Raw genomic sequence first — 18204 nt, 5'->3', positions numbered from 1 at the left:
CTGAAATGTCGATTCCAGGGTTTTTGTTCTGTCCTCATCAACTTTAGGAAATTATTATTATGAATACCTACAAAATGACAACATATTACCCAGCACATTTGTTACCTATAGCAATGTAATGACCTGGGTTCAGCCCAGATTTTGGTAAAAGTTTGGTTCAGCACAAATGGGGGAGGTTGGTATTGGTCGAATCTACTGGAATAGTGAGATCACATGATCTCATTGTAGTTCATAATGCCTCGCAAACAGCTCCACCGCTGCAGGGAGCGCTCTGCACCTATTTTGTCAGTAGAAAATGCTTTTTTCTACTGCTTTTTTTTAAAACACTAATTGTTGTAAAAACCAGTGCAGAGAGGGTTTGGGAGTCACTTTGGTGCACAGACTGTTTCATCACAAATTTAAGTGTCTTCTTCACTTTTTAGGACAGCAATCCTATTGTTAATTCCTAATATTGGATTGCTGAATACTTTAAGTAGTAGCTCACAATTTTTTTTTTCCAAATCAACTGGTACCGGAAAGTGCCAGAGATTTGTAATTAACTTCTATTAAAAAAATCTCAAGTCTTTCAGTACTTATCAGCTGCTGTATGAACTGCAGGAAGTGGTGTATTCTTTCCAGTCTGGAGAGCAGGAGAGGTTTTCTATGGGGATTTGCTACTGTTCTGGACAGTTCCTGACATGGACAGAGGTGGCAGCAGAGAGCACTGTGTCAGACTGGAGAGAATACACCACTTCCTGTAGGACATGCAAGTACTGGAAGACTTGAGATTTTTTAAATAGAAATATATTATAAATTTCCGGCACTTTCTGGCATCAGTTGATTTGAAAGAAAGGCCTTTCCTTTGCTTCTTCACCTTCCAAATACAAAAATTGTTGTATTCCCAAAATGTATTCCCAAGTCTGTTATTTAGAACATCATTTTATTGCACAGCGATTCGACAATTGCGCTCCTGGAAATATTCCTGGCAAGACGTATATGAAGCTCAGGCTAAGCTGCTGCTCCACCCTGAGGGCTTATGGGTAGGGAATCGGCCTCCCTTCCTCCCGCGCTGTCCACTGACCTGTAGCTTTGCCTGTCAGCTATTGGAGAATACATTTCCATCTTCAGGCATGGCTCTATTTCCCAGCAGAGGTGATGATGAGTATTATTATTCGGATAGTCTATGCTATGGTGGCCACTGTAGATGAGGCGGAATGCTGTAACCATTCATCAGTATACAGGAATACTTTAAGGTATCATTAAAACCCATGTTAGCGCCCGACCTGGCATTTGTCGAATAATGGGGCATGAACTAGTTGATTTGGCGACACTTTTAAGCACGCCGCTTTTGGTTCTTTTATGATGCAGATCAAAACAAATCTGCACCTTTTCCCTTTTAATAGCCGGAATTATCTGTGCATTTCAGCCATTTACATGAAAACCTTTAAGTGGAGTCTGGCCTCGCTGCCGTCTAATGATTCCCTCAAATTGTCCGTAATTCTAATGGACGTAAGTAGGGGTCAAATCCAGCGCACAATGTCTTCCGAGTAACTAAAGGTTAATTTCACCTATTACTGTACATTAAATGTTTAACTGAATAAAATGCGAGTATGATAAAGTATGATAGGAATAGGGAAATGCAACAATCAACAGGGGATGAGAGAGAAAAAATACTCCATTACCGGCAGGCGGATAAAGCATCGGAGAATTCATTTACAGGCTTCCAACCAGATACATTTACAGCCAAATCTGCCCAAGCTAAAAAGACAAGGGAGGGAGGTGCCCAGGTCACAGAGGTCACAGAGCATGCTTACAAATGTGCTCAAGCTAAAAGACAAGGAAAGAGGGAGAGGCCCCCTGTAGAATGACCTCTGCACAGGTCACAGAGCATGCTTACAAATGTGCTCAAGCTAAAAGACAAGGAAAGAGGGAGAGGCCCCCTGTAGAATGACCTCTGCACAGGTCACAGAGCATGCTTACAAATGTGCCCAAGCTAAAAGACAAGGGAGAGAGGGAGAGGCCCACTGTAGACTGACCTCTGCACAGGTCACAGAGCATGCTTACAAATGTGCCCAAGCTAAAAGACAAGGGAGGGAGGGAGAGGCCCCCTGTAGACTGACCTCAGCACAGGTCACAGAGATTGCAGAGCATGCTTACAAATGTGCCCAAGCTAAAAGAAAAAAAAATGTAGTACCGATAATGGCCACCAGTCGTAATCTAAAGTGAGGGCATCACCTCAATTTCATTTTATTTTTTACTAATTAGGTTTACACGCCGTCTGTTTTTGGCTGTTTGACAGCGGTCTTTTTGGACATCCGCCATTTTTTTCCCCATGCACTGCAATACCAGGTCAATGCCTGGAGAGGACAAAGCAAGATCTTTTTCCATGTCCCCATTCTAAAAATGCATTAATATATGGTCCGCAAATAGGGGATGTATCCGATTTTAAATGATAAAAACAAATACTACACTTTATTACGGGATTGGAGGACGATACTAAAGTTGCGTGGGAATAGCACCGAGGATGAAGGTAAGTGATATAGCTTTGTCATCAACGCCCCATGCTCAATAGGGACATTTTTCTAGATTTGTCTAACTTGTTGATAGTTCCACTTTAAAGTGGTGCTCCAGCTCTTACCTCATCAAGCTTCCTCAGAGTCCTCCTGCAGCATCTCTGGGTCCCCTTCTAAACGAACCCTCCACCACTTGCAAGACGTACTCATCTCGGCAGTGATGGCCACTCAGTCAATTACTGACCGAGATGGGACAGCGCCATGAAAGTGGCGACAAAAGTGTTCAACAGGCGACCCGGAGACGCCACCAAGAGAAACCGAGGGAGCGCAGTGATGTAAGAATAAGATCTTAATTATACTGCATATAAGGGCAGTGTTATATAAAGAGTGGCGGAGTACCTCTGTACGTTACAAGGAACAATGTAAGTTAATAGGCTCTCTCGCTCACAATCAGTACAAGATGGCAACAATATCGAACAGTATAATCACACATGACGTGACAGCAAAGACTTATGTCCATCAACCAATTCACAGGTCCCGATGGGATGCACAGTGGCACACTACAAATACCCGGGTGCTTTCCGCCATGGGTGCTTAGTAAACGCAAGCAAATGCCCTTAGAACCTCAATATTATATTCATCTAATAAACAGAACAATAATGCAATATAAATTGTATACCTGGAACCTACTTGACTAGAGATGAGCGAACCTAGAGCATGCTCGAGTCGATCCGAACCCGAACTTTTGGCATTTGATTAGCGTTGTCTGCTGAACTTGGATAAAGCCCTAAGGCTATGTAGAAATCATGGATATAGTCATTGGCTGTATCCATGTTTTACAGACAACCTTAGAGCTTTATCCAAGTTCTGCAGCCCCAGTTAATCAAATACCAAACGTTCGGGTTCGGATCGACTCAAACCCGAACCTAGTTCGCTCATCTCTATACTCTATACTCTATACTTATATGTGCTCTAAGAGCCTCTAATAAATAAGGCAGTAATGCAATTCAAAATAATTCATATATTCAATGTTCACATATCGAGCTGCTGTATTTCTTCGGTCTGAGCTGTCTGAGCAGACGGGTGACTCTCCGACTCGGAGGAGACTCTGACTTGGTTAGTAGGAGATGGTTTTCTTCTTGCTGCTATGTATTCCTATATAATTGATTGAATACTAAGGCTTTTTGACTGGTAACTTCATCAAAGTGTTAGATGTTTGTATCATAGAGACACTGCTAAAAGAAATGTCAAGACCCTAGAGTGGGAGAGCTAAGTATGCCTGGGCCAAGAAGACTGAAGGCAGTAATAAATTCTGTATAATTCCATATTAAATTCAGACAGCTAGTCATAAATAGTGATAGGATGAGACGGACAAAATATATAATGTGCCTGTTCTGATTTTCTAAATTACTTGTCAAGTAATGTCAACAACACTTGGTATTTTAGGCATTGATCCTTCGGGGAAATGTGCCCCCCCCCCCTCTAAAATGAGCTGCTTAGGGAATCTGATCGGAGCATTGGCAACGGCATGTAACATGGCCAGAGGTTTTACATAAAGGAGGTAAAGATCAGAGAACGGGGAACGAGCGGCTGCTATCTGCTCTAACATTTCATGTTCCCTCATGCTGAAGTCAAGCAGAGCTAAACAGAGCAACCGTCTCTGAAACACAGAAAAGTACAATAAAGAGCAGGGATTTTCCTTGGCGAAGGTTTGGGCCCATTTATCAAATGCTGAACTAAGCCGGTAGATGAAATGCTATAAGAACTAAGATGCAAAAACACCTGCAAATCTTTACTTCTGAAAGAAACATTGCCGTTCCTAAATGAGAAGAAACATCCCGAAACTGTGAAATTGCTAAATTCATCTCGCCACCGAAGCCAATTACAGAGTATCTGCACAAAGGAAAGTATTGTAAAAGATGCGTAGTTAGCAAGTTCCGGGGTTGGCAAGCCTTAGGAGACTAGATTAATGAAGGAAGAACTTCTCCGAGAACTTTCGCTAAACCACAAAACAGTATTTTTATGTTATCAGAAATGGGGGTTCAATGATATCAAGGCTGGACCTTTATACAATGCTCTCTAGACTCGCTTTTTAGGTCTAAACAAAGTAACTAATCCCCCCAAATCTCACTTACAGAACATCAATTAAGTGAGAGTTGGGTTCTTGATGGTGAGACCAAGGCCAATAGAATTGGGCACCCTGGTTATTCTAATGTACATGGTAGGGGTAGGGTTTGTATGCAGTGGCAGTCAAGCCTTCTGATGCTGCTCCATCTAACCATGGTGCTTGGTTTTGTAAGTAACTGGTGTTTCCTCCTCCATCGCTCAATGTTTTTTCTCTATGGTATGTACAGTATGTCTTTGGACTAGACAGTTTGCTGGAGCTAATGCTGGAGAAAAATCCAACATTACATTCATTGACTGATGAAAGCTTTGCTGGTCACCCAACTAATGTTTTTTTAAGCCTTGTTGAAGGGGTTAGATGGAGAGTAGGAATGCACTCCCCCCCCCCCCCCGGCCATCTCGGTTGATAACTTTCAAAATGAGATGAGGGTGGAGGCATGTTGGAGGAGATGTCCAATAGCCTCTTAATGTCATCGTTGTTGCAGCAACATTGGGCAGCCATTGAACATTGCGTGCAGGCATGGTTTTGCAACGATCCAGTCCTGGGAAACTGGGAGAAGTTTCCAAGCCCTGGAGCCATGCAGGGAAAGGTAGAACAGCCTAGAAGAGTTAATTGCCAAAAGGTGACAGCTTTACCCTTGTCTAAGGGACACCTTACTTCTGTGACTTTAAAAAGAAGACCAATCCTTCTTTTACTAGCCTGAGTGCGTAGTAACATATTGACAAAGACCTTTATGGACCTTCGGTTGGGCCAGGACCTTTACTACCACCAAGAGCCAACCAGTGTGATTTCTATTTTGGTCACCTGAAGGACTCTAAACAACTCAGTAACTAGCTACTGACCTTCATAGGTCAGCTCCACACCCACTGTACCATTAGATGCTTTTTCTTTGGTGTTCTGTAAAGCCTTCAAGAAGTGTACCTCCATATATATGGATGACTTCATACTAAAGGTAAATTTACCCATAAAGCTGCCCTGCACTCTGGATGCCTTCCTTCTCCCAAGGGCATGCCAAGTTACCAACATCTGGACATTGATTTCGGGGGTGCTTCAGGGCGAACCCAACAAGACCCAAGCTTTCCCAAGAAGTGCAGCCTAGACTATCACTTTTCTGTGCACCTTGAGTTCCCCCGGGTTCAGCTGTCCCTATAGCAGCTGTGACCTGTGTTAGTCACAACACTACTAATCCAGCTTTTCCTTTACTAATCCAGTTGTCCCTTTGCCCATCACCTGCGTTGGTCGGCGGCAAACTGCATAGGGAAAACAGACTGAGAGCAAAACTGTTGACATAATCTATACAACACATTAGCACCTATTGGTCCTTTAGTCCTTTTTATTTTACCGCATGCAATGTCTGAGATAGTAAAGTAACATGAAATGCCGTATTTCCTAGATCCATTAATCTTTTACACAGGGCTGCACTGCGTATTATGTCAAAATGTCACATTTCAAATGAGAGTCATCTGATCCCGACGCTAATACAAACATCTCTCTTGTACTTGAGTAACTGATGATCCAGAGAGGTTGTTACGGACATGGATGTAACACGTTTCATATCAGCTGTAGCTGGGAAGGAAGCGGGTTATTTGTCATAGGAGATGCATGGTGGAGCCAACAGCCTGTCCTCTATATTATCTGCTCATGTACAGCAAATGACCAGTGGTTACTAGATGCACATATGGTAGTCTTAAAGGGGAAGTCGGGGGTGGGAAGGATTAATTGTGAGGGGAAAGAATTCATTACGATCAGGGGGTGGGGTGGGGGGTGGAAATAAAAACTTTGTACTCACCTGTAGAAATGATCGAACATTGGGAATTTTCAGGTTCGAACAAACTCGAACCTTCGTCATTTGATTCCCGATGCCTTCCCGTTCCGTGGGGAAGGTGGAGACAGCCTGAGTACCGCTTGGAAAACAGGGATACAGCCTATTACCTAGGCTGTATCCCTGTTTTCCAGGCGGTAATCGGGCTGATGTTCGATCATCTCTACTCACCGGTCCCGTTACCACGCAGAGCCATGTTCCACCACTGAACCCCTCTGCCTGTCTTCTGTGCTTCCCTCCAGCTACATCACAAATCGCCTGACAGATGCCCCGCTCAGCTAGTCAGTGCTGTCACTGATTGGATGAGCGGGCTAAATCCCACCGATCTGTGACGTCAAGCCCGGGTCGTGATGTACCCAGAACCCAGGAGAGGATGGCAACCGATGGGGTCCAGGTGCTCTGTGGCAGGAGCTTGCCCCCCTAACCCCTACCCGTAATTAATTTTTAAGTAAGCAATCGTGGGGGGTCCGACCTCCATACCCCCGCTTATCTCAATATCAGCCCCCGGCTTCTTTGTTTTGAATAGAGCCATGGGTACGGCATGTGACCCATGGCTTTATTCATTACTATAGAGACAGAAAAAGCTGAGTAAGCCAGTAAGTATTTACTCCCCTCTGTCGGGCAGCTTCATACGTATGAATAGAGCCCCGAAGATAATTTTCCTCCAAGAAAGTATCATAAAATCGTGTAGAGACTTACAGACCATTCATGCTCCATTATACCCCCAAGTAACATCTCATAGCAATTGAATCCCCCCCCCCCAAAGTCTGCTCCCAGGACACTATACACATTTGTTATATATAAAAAAAAAATATCAATATATTACTAAAAACATATAAACAAAACATAGAAATAAAAAACTTACTGTAAATGGAAATATAAAATGCTAAAAAGGTAACATAACAGACTGCACAAATAACAGACTGGATTTGTAAACACATACGCCTAGTGATCTGGTTCTGATATATTGCCTCAGGGCCCGAGCAGCAATAAAATTTAAATAAATTCAACAGCGTGCCAAATAAAAAGGTCAATGTCTATTGTTAAACATCTATCTGTTTAGTTGTCATGAAAGTACAGAGAAATATCCAATCTAGGCATTAGAGATGAGTGAACCTGGAGCATCCTGGAGTCTATCCGAACCTGAACTTTCGGCATGTGATTAGCGGTGGCTGCTGAACTTGGATAAAGCCCTAAGGCTATGTGGAAAACATGGATATAGTCATTGACTATATCCATGTTTTCCAGACAACCTTAGAGCTTTATCCAAGTTTAGCAGCCACTGCTAATCAAATGCCGAACAATCGGGTTCTGATGGACTCGAACCCAAACCTGGTTCGCTCATCTCTACTAGGCATATATAATAGCCACCAAAATGTCTGTACAAATATGGACCCAGCCTACTGTATGTCTATATTACTCTGTAATACTTTACGTTTAGTCTTCCATGAAAAATAGTGACTTACAAGCCATAAAATGAGAGATACTTGTCCTTAAGACAACAGTCCGCTTAGCTTCTGAGTAGAGTTTGCACATGCACTCTCATGCTTTTATGAGTTATTGCAACATGCAACTGTATATATTTACGTGTGTGTGTGTGTGTGTACATACAAAGATGTTCATATAGGCTAGTAGCATACTAAGAAGCTTCACATAAATTCCACAAATATAGGCTGCATGCTATGATTAGGATCGAGTACGATTGAAACACGTAAGCAGCCTATGCAGCACCGGCATCACAAATATGCAATCCTTGGAAATCTAGGGAAACTGTAAAGGAGCAGACCAAGGCCGCCACCACAGAACGTCTCTTTTTGGAGGGTTTTTTGGACCGCCGTCATCATTTGTGGAAAATGGCCGTTGTTTTGAAATAGAGGATGTTTTTTGGCTGAGAAATGACGGACGTCGAAAAACATCAAATGAGCAAAAAAAAATGTTGTGTGGTCGCGGCCTATGGTGCACTGAAGGTAGTGGGAAAATAAGCCAAACAAAGTCAGGAAATGTTAAACCTGTTGCAGCTTAGGGACGTATTACACACGGCGATTATCGGTTAAAAAATTGTTACATTATTCGGTTTTAAATTATAATTGTTTTGTGTAATAGCAGGCGGCGATTAAACGACCAATGAGAAATCGTTGACCGCTTGATAGAATCTGAACTAGTTTTCATTGTTGACCGTTCACAAATCGTTCGGTTGAATAACATGCCGTTTGGACGTTTCCTGACCTATCAGCCAGGAAAGGACGAGCGCAAGAACGACTGTAGGTAACAATCATCATCCTATGTAATAGGGGTGAGCCATTTAAAATTGTTTGTCATAGAGGTCGTTTGAGATCGTTTATCGTTAATTGCCGCAAAAACGTCACAAGTAATATGACCCTTAGAATATCCTCTTCTCTGAAATGGAACACTGAACTGAATCCATCCTGCAAGTCTTAGTAGACAATACATTGCTCATCCTTCTGCCATCCAAAGCGATTTTCTGGAATGATTTATATTATTAGTATGCACATATTATAGACATCACTGCAACGTTCTTATTGACAGGTCTTGGAATGATATTTGCATAAACATTATATTCTAATCGTATAACCTAAAATTCATACGGAGATGAACGGCATAGGTGCTACTTATCTTTTCTTGCAGAAGTCAAGAATAAAACTTACATTGATTTTAATTCTGGAACCTTCTACTCCCCCCCCCCTATTATAGTCAACCCATTCCAATAAAATTAGGCATCTCAAGCATCTATGAGCGGGGGAGGACAAATACGTCTTTACCTTACATTTTTGGTAAAGAAAGTACACGGATTCATGCTCAATTTACCGCATCAACTCTATGAGTGGAAATTACTTTATTTTAGTTTTTTTTGCATGAGCTGAAGTGTTGAAGGGATGTAACAGAAGTCATATATTGCCATTAATAAAGGGAAGCCAGAAATCTAATGGTTTTGCAATTTTGCAGACTTCTATTTACTTGTAAAGTTGTTTCTGTAGCTGGCGGAGAGAGAAGGACCATTTGGTAACAGCAGGGGACGGTGTTTAGAAAGGCTTTGGTATTAGCGCTAACGTTTCCCAGTTACTTTTCTTGTGATATCTATTCAGCCGGTTACATAAAATATTGGGCTTTATTTCGTTTGTTTATGAGGGATTCCGTCGCGATAATTTACATAACACAACGGGAAGACGAGAGAATGTTGTGTCATCTCGGTGGCATTAGCAGAAGAATAGATGTTTACACTGGTTAGTTATATAGACGATGTGCTCTTCGCGTATGGAGGAGATATACTGCTGCCTTCTGTAGAGTTAGGCTAAAATGAGGATTTATTGATGTGCGATGGAGGATATGGAATTAATGATATGGGATAAATGGATGTCACATTTTCCAGACGTGTCTAGCGTACATGATGTAAGGAAATGCATCTTTTTATAAAGAGCTCCTAAAGCAGTTTATTCTCTGTTCCTGTTATAAGACAGGGCTGTTCACTTTATTTTTCTATTGTAGAGAAGAGCATGGTGATAATGTATACATGGATGTATTCTTTACTGAAAAGATTACAGAGACCAGGCCATACCTTTCCTTTAAAGGGGTTATCTGGGTAACAAAAACAATATTCTAAACAATCCTCCTTCCTAATACCACTCTACCTCTAATATACATGTATAACCTATCTTGCACCTTTAGGCTATGTTCACACTACGTATATGTCCGGCCGCACATATACGTGTAAAACTCCGTCCGGGATTTACGCAAGTTGCGGCCGGCTACGTACGGTCCGCGAACTTACGCCCGTAAGCTACGTACGCTTCCCGAGTGATCTGACAGCGGTCTTTTGCTGGGATATCTTCGCCTAGCCCCGGACACCCTACAGAACCTTTTGGATCGGCAAATCAAAGTGTAAAAAAGAAGAAATCACCACTCCGTACGGGACCGCATGTTACGCTACGGGCGTAAGTTACAGCATTTCCGTCCCGAAACAATGGTCTGGTTAATTTTTTACGGTGCTGCATACGATCCGGGCGTAAGTTCTTACGTAGTGTGAACTGTGCAGCCATAGATCGTATATTTTCCATTGTACGCAAACTACGTAAATCTCCGGCCGCTTATTCACGGAGCGCGCTACGGCCGCAAACTTACGTAGTGTGAACATAGCCTTAGGATGGGTTCACACTACGTATATTTCAGTCAGTATTGTGGTCCTCATATTGCAACCATAACCAGGAGTGGATTAAAAACACAGAAAGGATCTGTTCACACTATGTTGAAATATTATTATTATTATTATTATTTATTCAACATTTTTGGTGGCCATCTTCATCATTTCTGCCCAACATGAATTGACTTTTCTCAGTGACCAGCACTGAAGCCCACTGGTCCCTTGTCCAGCATAGAGGGGGAGTTCTATGCATCAGCCTCTGTTGTGTTTGTTGGTGGTGGTAATGGTGTTACAGTGGGAGAAATTGTTCATTCATTGTTCGTTCAATCATTGTGCTTCTGCCGGAACAACACAGGCCTAATTTCATCTTAATGGAGGTCGCATCATTAGGGCCTTCACTTTCCGCAGACCTGAATACCATAGAAAACCTATGGGGTCAGAGTTGACATGTAGAGGCTGTAGTGTGTAATGCCATGCCTAAGCAGACAACAAGTTGACTTGTGAATGGAAGGAGACATTGTTGTCAAGCTGAAATTCATGCCCATGGTGAAAGGCTGGACTGGCCTTGGAACCTCTGTTGGTCCCTGGGATCTCTAGGGTGTACACGTCACAACTCAGCTGATGAACTGGCTGCTCAGCCAGTGAGTGACTGGGGTGGGACGCGGCTCCAGTCACTGAGTGGCTTGTCCATCAGCTGCGACAGGCATTTTGCCCTGAGTTGTAACGCCATCACGTTGGGGTAAAATGCCTTCTGGTGGGGGTCCCAAGTCGCGGCGGCGTCTGGTGCTCCAGGCCACTGCTGCACCTGCTTCCCCCGTACTCTAGTCACAGCGGTCGCAAGACATGCAGGAGTCGTGTTAGTTTGTGTCCCCAGGGCGCCTTACATGTCCGCGCTCCTGCCCAGTCTATCCATCGCTATCGGTGGTACAGCAGCTTCACGACTGCAGTCGTGACAGTTATCAAATTTCCCCCTGTCTCTGCCAGCTGCCGGATTTTCAAAATGGCCGGACTTCTCCTTTAAATGCCCCATGATATAATATCACTGTAGCATGAACTTTTAAAGTTTTCCATAAGTTTCACCTGCATATCCCTACCGAATATCCCTAACTTTTTGGATATATAGAAGGTTGATAAAAAATTCAAAGTAACTTTTTTTTTTTTTTTTGGTGCAGTTTCTCATTAGAAATTAACATGTTCAGGATGAATTCTCATTACTTTTTAATGTCATTCTCAAAATAGAAAAAAATATATAGCTACAATGACTGTCGGAGAGATGAAATTTTTCAGCGTTAGTGCCAGCCATTTGGTGTCACAGCAGCATCGCTAAGAAAGGAACATTATGCACTGGGGGAATATTTATTGCTGGAACTGGTATTATACACAGTATCTTTACGCTTCTATTTCCCAATCACTCGTGGTGATAAAGTCATTTGCAGTCTTTTAAAATGATGATAATGCCACCGAAAAGTTCTTCTTTAGGTCTTGCAAATTAGCTGTTATCTGCTCATTATTTTGACATTATATACCTGCCGATTTGGGACGCCTTTTAGACTCAATTTTTCAAGGAAATGAAATCTTTGTCCCCGTCATCTGGAAAATGTTCATATTAGTGTTGCTAGATGTCATTTGATAATAAAATAGAGATTTCTGACAAATAATGTTAATATTTTTGTTGTCTCTATTTATTTACTAATAGAGTTTTGTACATGGAAGGAAGGAAAAAAAACATTCATATAATACCCGTCTTATGAGTTTTTGACGACCGTAGGAAGAGATTGTGTGAACATTGATGAATAATGGATAAATGTTCTATATCAGCCATCCTGCAGAATGGAGCAGGGATCTAGTGGGCAATTTGCTGCCAAGCCAAAGATAAGAATATTAGGTATGGTCAAGGTTCCATTAGTAAGATGCTGGCGTTTATTTCCTCATCGTTTTGTTACGTGTGTTGGTCACCATATAAATTGTGTGTGATTCCATTAATAGAATGTCTCACTTGGCTTCATTCATACAGTAAAGGAAAGTCAATCACATGCCCTTCCATAACAGCACAGATCATTCAGTATGGGATGTAAATTGGAAGAAGAGTTCAGACATTCACACAGATGTATACCGTAGAGTCTGAACCTATTTTGAGGTCTGGTCAGCTGTTGGATTCAAAGAGGACCTGTCACCCGGCATTCTGGCGCAGAGCCCGCCCGACCCCCCCGGTGGAGCCCCGGATACTTACCCTTTGCTGGAAGTCCCACTCCTTGACCTGATCCCTGGACAGAGATATCGGCACCAGAAGGTGAGCGCGCACTGTATGCTAATTACCAGAGATGAGTCCCATGCCCGTAGAGAATGACTGGAGCCGTCATTCTCTATGGTCGCCGGACTAACCTCTGCTGCGCGTGCGCACAGCTGCCGACAGCAATATCTCCATCCAGGGACCTGGTCCAGGAGCGGGACTTCTAGCAAAGGGTAAGTATCCGAGGCTCCACCGGGAGGGTCAGGCAGCCTCTGCACCGGAATGCCGGGTGACAGGTTCCCTTTAATTAAGGAATTTTAGGGTCTGGTCTGGAGTCAGATATAAGTAGTGAATAAGGAAAAACTTGCTTGGATATACCCATTTAGGCTATGTTCACTCATCGTCAAAATGATGGCCATTCTTATTAGATTGCCAACACTTTACGACAAATAACGGATGTTATTGTAGAACAACAGTTGTTCTTTTGGTGTCCAATAAAAACTGCCATCATTTCAACAGTGTGTGAACATAGCCTTAAATATTACGAATTTAACCTGCTTATAACCCCCTATTGCACAGGAAACACCTTCCAATTAGGCACTGTTCCAGTGCAGTTAGTCTTTTGCTCCATGGTCTCTTGAGACCGTGCTGATCTGGCCTGCTGGTCTTTTTTTTTGGTCCGGGGGTGGACCAGATTGTTGCTACGGGGGCGAGAAGTGCTCCTAACGGGTGCCCAATTGCCCCAAATGGTCTCACTGGACCATGGAGCAAATGACTGACTGCACCAGAACGGCGCAGAGGAGGAAGGTTAAGAGACATACCTTCCTTCCTCCTCGTTGTCTCCTGTGCAATAGGGACATACACTATGAAGAGGTTAGATTTGTCTAACCTGCTGATAGTTGCCCTTTAAATCTGTATAGTCTGGAAGAAAGAAGAGAAAGGGGTTCATGATTAAAATCTTTAACCCTTTCCCAACCCCAAGAATTTAGACTTTTGGCTTCTATTTTCTTATTTTCTAGGATTATGTATTTATTTTTCCACTGACAGAGATAAATGATGGCATTGATCCATAGGATGAGCACTCTGCTGGTTATGTTCGTACAGGCAAACTTTATCAGTAGATCTGTCACGGCAGTCAGACAACACCCTGCAATTTACATCAACGTCAGCTGTCACAACTTTTTAGATACTATGGTCGCTATTGATTGTGACATCAGTTAAATGACTGGCATCGGCGTGATCTCTGATGATGGTCATTAACGACGGTTAATGGAAGAATATGGGCCCAGCTCATAAGCCTGCGTCATACTTATCTACCCGACCCATGCCGTAGGTGTATGTTATAGGTCAATAAGGGATGAAATATGTTATAGAGATGAATAAGGCTCCGGAGGCTTATTAGGAGAACTAAAGAGTAGAGAGGAATGAACAGCTGGAAATCTTAGGTTCTATAGAACTGGAACCTTGTTGAACCTTCCGCATTTGATTCCCGATGCTTTCCCGGTCCGTGGGGAAAGAGGAGACAGCCCGGGTACCGCCTGGAATTCCGGGATTCCGCCTAGGTAATAGGCTTTACCTGGGCTGTCTCCTCCTTCCCCACGGACCGGGAAGGCATCGGGAATCAAATGCAGAAGGTTCGAAAAGGTTTGAGTTCTATAGAACCTAAGATTTTCCGCTGTTCGATCATCTCTACTAAAGAGAAGGACACAAACTGAAGTTATTTGAAGGAAAGATGAGAAAGTAAGAAAGTGAGAATTTGTCTACAGTTTTCTTAAGATAGATCAGGAGATCGGCTCATTTACAGGTCAATAGAATGCGGACAGTGTTTTCCAAGTTCCATACATACCATAGGATAGCTTTCCAAACGATCCCTTTCTCATGCACCCCATATATACTGTAATCTGGCAATAATGTGGTCAGCTCGGGGCAGAATACAAGGGGAAAAAAAGATCAACTGTTCCATAAGGCTGAAGTGGAACGGCATAGCAACCCACTAAGATTTCCTGACACCGTGACCTGTATAAAACCTCCATTAACACAAAAAGCCTAAGGGTGTAGATGGAGTGTATAACTCAAAGTCACGTAAATAAACCTAATGATCCTAATACAGCCAGAGAAGTAGCCAAAGTCATTAAGATTTCTAACGCTAATCTGCCAAGACCAGATGGTCCGCTGGCCCGCTGTAATGAATCATCTCACTCTTCTATTACTTTTGCTGCCAACAGTTTGTGACCGGACTCAAGTATTTTTTTATTAATTTTAATATAGTTACTTTAAAATGACATAAAAAGGAGAACCTGGTAGTTATAAAGCAATAAACAACGTGTTCTTTTAGAAATGAAATCGACACAAATTTCAGGACTGTTTTCACGGTTCTGGGTTTTTTTTTAAGCTGCTAGATTACGGTAAGAGATACGTGTCGGCACGGTCCGTTCCTCTCTATCCCATTTATCAGCATCACTGCAGATTCTGTGAGGGTTGACTTGGCCCCAGGTAGGAATAAATATCCCCCTCCTTCTAACAAGTGGCATTAAGCCCTACGCTACTCTAGGCAATCAGGAATGAAGGTATTTAACCTCAAATTTTACCTAAACTACCATTAGTACAGGCATTAAAGCATTACTGACATTTATAAAAAAAAAAAAAATATATATATATATATATATATTGGCATTACATATAGCACTAATTTCTAATTGGTATCTATACAACACGTATGTACTGCATAGATCAATGAGATTAGTGCTCCATTGCTTTGGGCTGCAGGAGCGGAGAGCAATGGACTGCCGATTCGGGATCAGCATCATTGTGGTGCCGAGGCCTAGCGCAATGTCGACGTGTGTGTGTGTGGGGGGATATATCCACTATACCACGACCGATGGGCTTTGTAAAGCATTTAAATGCAGCTGTCAGGTGAATTTAAATTGATAATTAGCCGAGTGTGGTGATCGGCCTGTGACGACCAACAGCTGTGGTTCCAGGCTGCTGAAAGCAGCCGGGAGTGTAGAGATTCAGAGCTAGGTCACGGCGTGACCCCTCTCTGAGCCACAATTCTCTGACCATTATGTCCCTATGCGGAAAGGGGTTAAAGGACAACGCCGGCAATTTTCTTTTTTAGCTTTTTTAACACAAATTACAGAGCTATATAACTTTGTAATGTGTGTAAATAAGCTGTCGGGCCCCGTTCCCCCCCGAGTATGAAGTGTGTGTGTCTGTGTTTTTTTTTTTTTTTAAGACAAATAGAGTAGTGTGTTCAATAAGGATTTAGTAGACAGCAATAACAAAGGTTGCACAGATTTCCAGAAGGATCGGTTTATCCAGTGGCATGGCTACCATAGAGGCAGGGTAAGCAGTTGCTATGGGGCCGGTGCATGAGGGGAGCCCAGGGGACAAGGTAAGAGCATGTGTCCTTCTGCTTAACCCCCTTATGTACTGCAGTGTGTAAGTGAGCCAATGCTTACTTACATGCTGCAACACAAAAAAAGGGTTAACAAGCTCTGCTTCACTGCTCTGATAACCCCTGACCTCTGTTCTCTGGCCGGCCATGAAGTAGGAAAGGAAAATGTGCTGAGCTCCTTGCAGAGGTCTGGGGTTATCAGTGCTATGCTGTGCTGCACTTGTTGAATGTTTTGCTCGATTTGAATAAATCATCACGTTTTTCAAGCCATTGGTGTGCCGCTGACCATTACTACTCTATCTATCTCCTATCTATCTATGTTCTATCTATCTATCTCCTATCTATCTATCTATCTATCTATCTATCTCCTATCTATCTATCTATCTATCTATCTATCTATCTATCTATCTATCTCCTATCTATCTATCTATCTATCTATCTATCTATCTATCTCCTATCTATCTATCTATCTATCTATCTATCTATCTATCTATCTATCTATCTATGTTCTATCTATCTATCTATCTATCTATCTATCTATCTATCTATCTATGTTCTATCTATCTATCTCCTATCTATCTATCTATCTACAGTGCTTTATGTTGTGCTTAGGGGAGGGGGGGCCCTTAAAAATTTTGCTATTGGGCCCTGTGAATCCTAGCTACGCCCCCGGGTTCATCACAAACCCTTCATTTTATGTTGGTGGTAAAGTATCATTACTTTTAATCCCAATGACTAAATATACATCTACAATTAATAGCACATAACATGGTGCAACATTTAATTTTAGATCATTTATTCCGAGCTATTTCCGTCCTGTTAGCCCTCATCAGCACAAGTTCTATGGAGCAGAAATGCATAAATCCGTGAAATCGCATCTCTAAGAATATAAAAAGTCGAACCATTTAAAAAAAAAAAAAAAAAAATCATCACGTTTATAAATACCCAGTCGAGCACATGATGTGACGTCCACTGGTTATAATGTTTCATACGCTCAGCAACACTTTCACGATCCTGGTAGGGAGTGTTGCTTTCCCCTTTGCGCTGAAGTCGTCTTGTTACATTTGTAACCATATTTGTTTAAACAACCTTTTATTCCCCTCCGCGTTATGTTGAACGCCATATTAACGGGAAGAACACGCTCACTTTTTGCTTCAGCTTCTCAATCTGTTCCTTTATCTCCCGGTTAATCAAATCCTCGGATGTAACATTATTTAAGAGGAGCTCGGCGATGATGTTAAATTGAGTGCACAGCTGCAAACAGAATGGATCCCTTGTTCGTAGAAATTCAAAATAGACATTGGCATTCTTATGTAAAAAATTTTATTTCGCCGCTTTCTCGTCGAGATTATTGGCGCTCGAGCAGATAACATTTTTGTTCTGCCTACTTGCACACAAATTTTGTTTCATTTACATGAAAATGGTAAGCAAAGAGAAATTAGCATTTCCCCAGCCACGCTATAAAGTTGTCTTGTGGATTTCTTTTCCCCCCAAAGCTCTGGCAAACGTAATTTTTTTTTATTTCTGTAGATCGGGATGATCATAAAATAGGCTACAAAAAAAAGCTCAATTTTCTGCAATGAGTCAATAACTTAGGCCTAATGTACACAGTAAAGCCTGTTCAGCAGCAAACGTAATCCCTGCGGGTCTATATGGAACCGTAGACGCTCCATGGATCGGCATATGGTGCCTCCATACGGCACCATATGGCAGAGCTACTCTTCTTAAGAGTAATGCCCCATATTACTGCATCCAATAGAAGAACAAAATCTCTTTATGTATCTAGAGCACTAGAGCACCATATGAGGGCTGTATTACTGCTTCTTGTGACCGGCCGTGTGGATGAGGCCTTAGTTTTACTGAAGAATAAATAAACAAAGTGGAGGGACTGTGGTGAAAATGCTATAATACGTCTTATAGCATGTATTTATTAATATGTACATTAAACACAAACATGAAAGACAGGTTTTATACTTAGATGA

At 42.3% G+C, this 18204-nt stretch overlaps 1 pseudogene; it reads right to left on the bottom strand.

Annotated features, from left to right (window-relative positions):
* Positions 1-2290: 2290 nt before the first annotated feature.
* LOC138796108 (U2 spliceosomal RNA) lies at positions 2291-2463 on the bottom strand (annotated as a pseudogene).
* Positions 2464-18204: the final 15741 nt, after the last annotated feature.

The sequence above is a fragment of the Dendropsophus ebraccatus genome, chromosome 6 (genome assembly GCF_027789765.1).
Source record: "Dendropsophus ebraccatus isolate aDenEbr1 chromosome 6, aDenEbr1.pat, whole genome shotgun sequence".
NCBI lineage: Eukaryota > Metazoa > Chordata > Amphibia > Anura > Hylidae > Dendropsophus > Dendropsophus ebraccatus.
The sequence above is the reverse complement of the archived record's forward strand: the minus strand, read 5'-3'. Positions and strand labels throughout refer to the sequence as shown.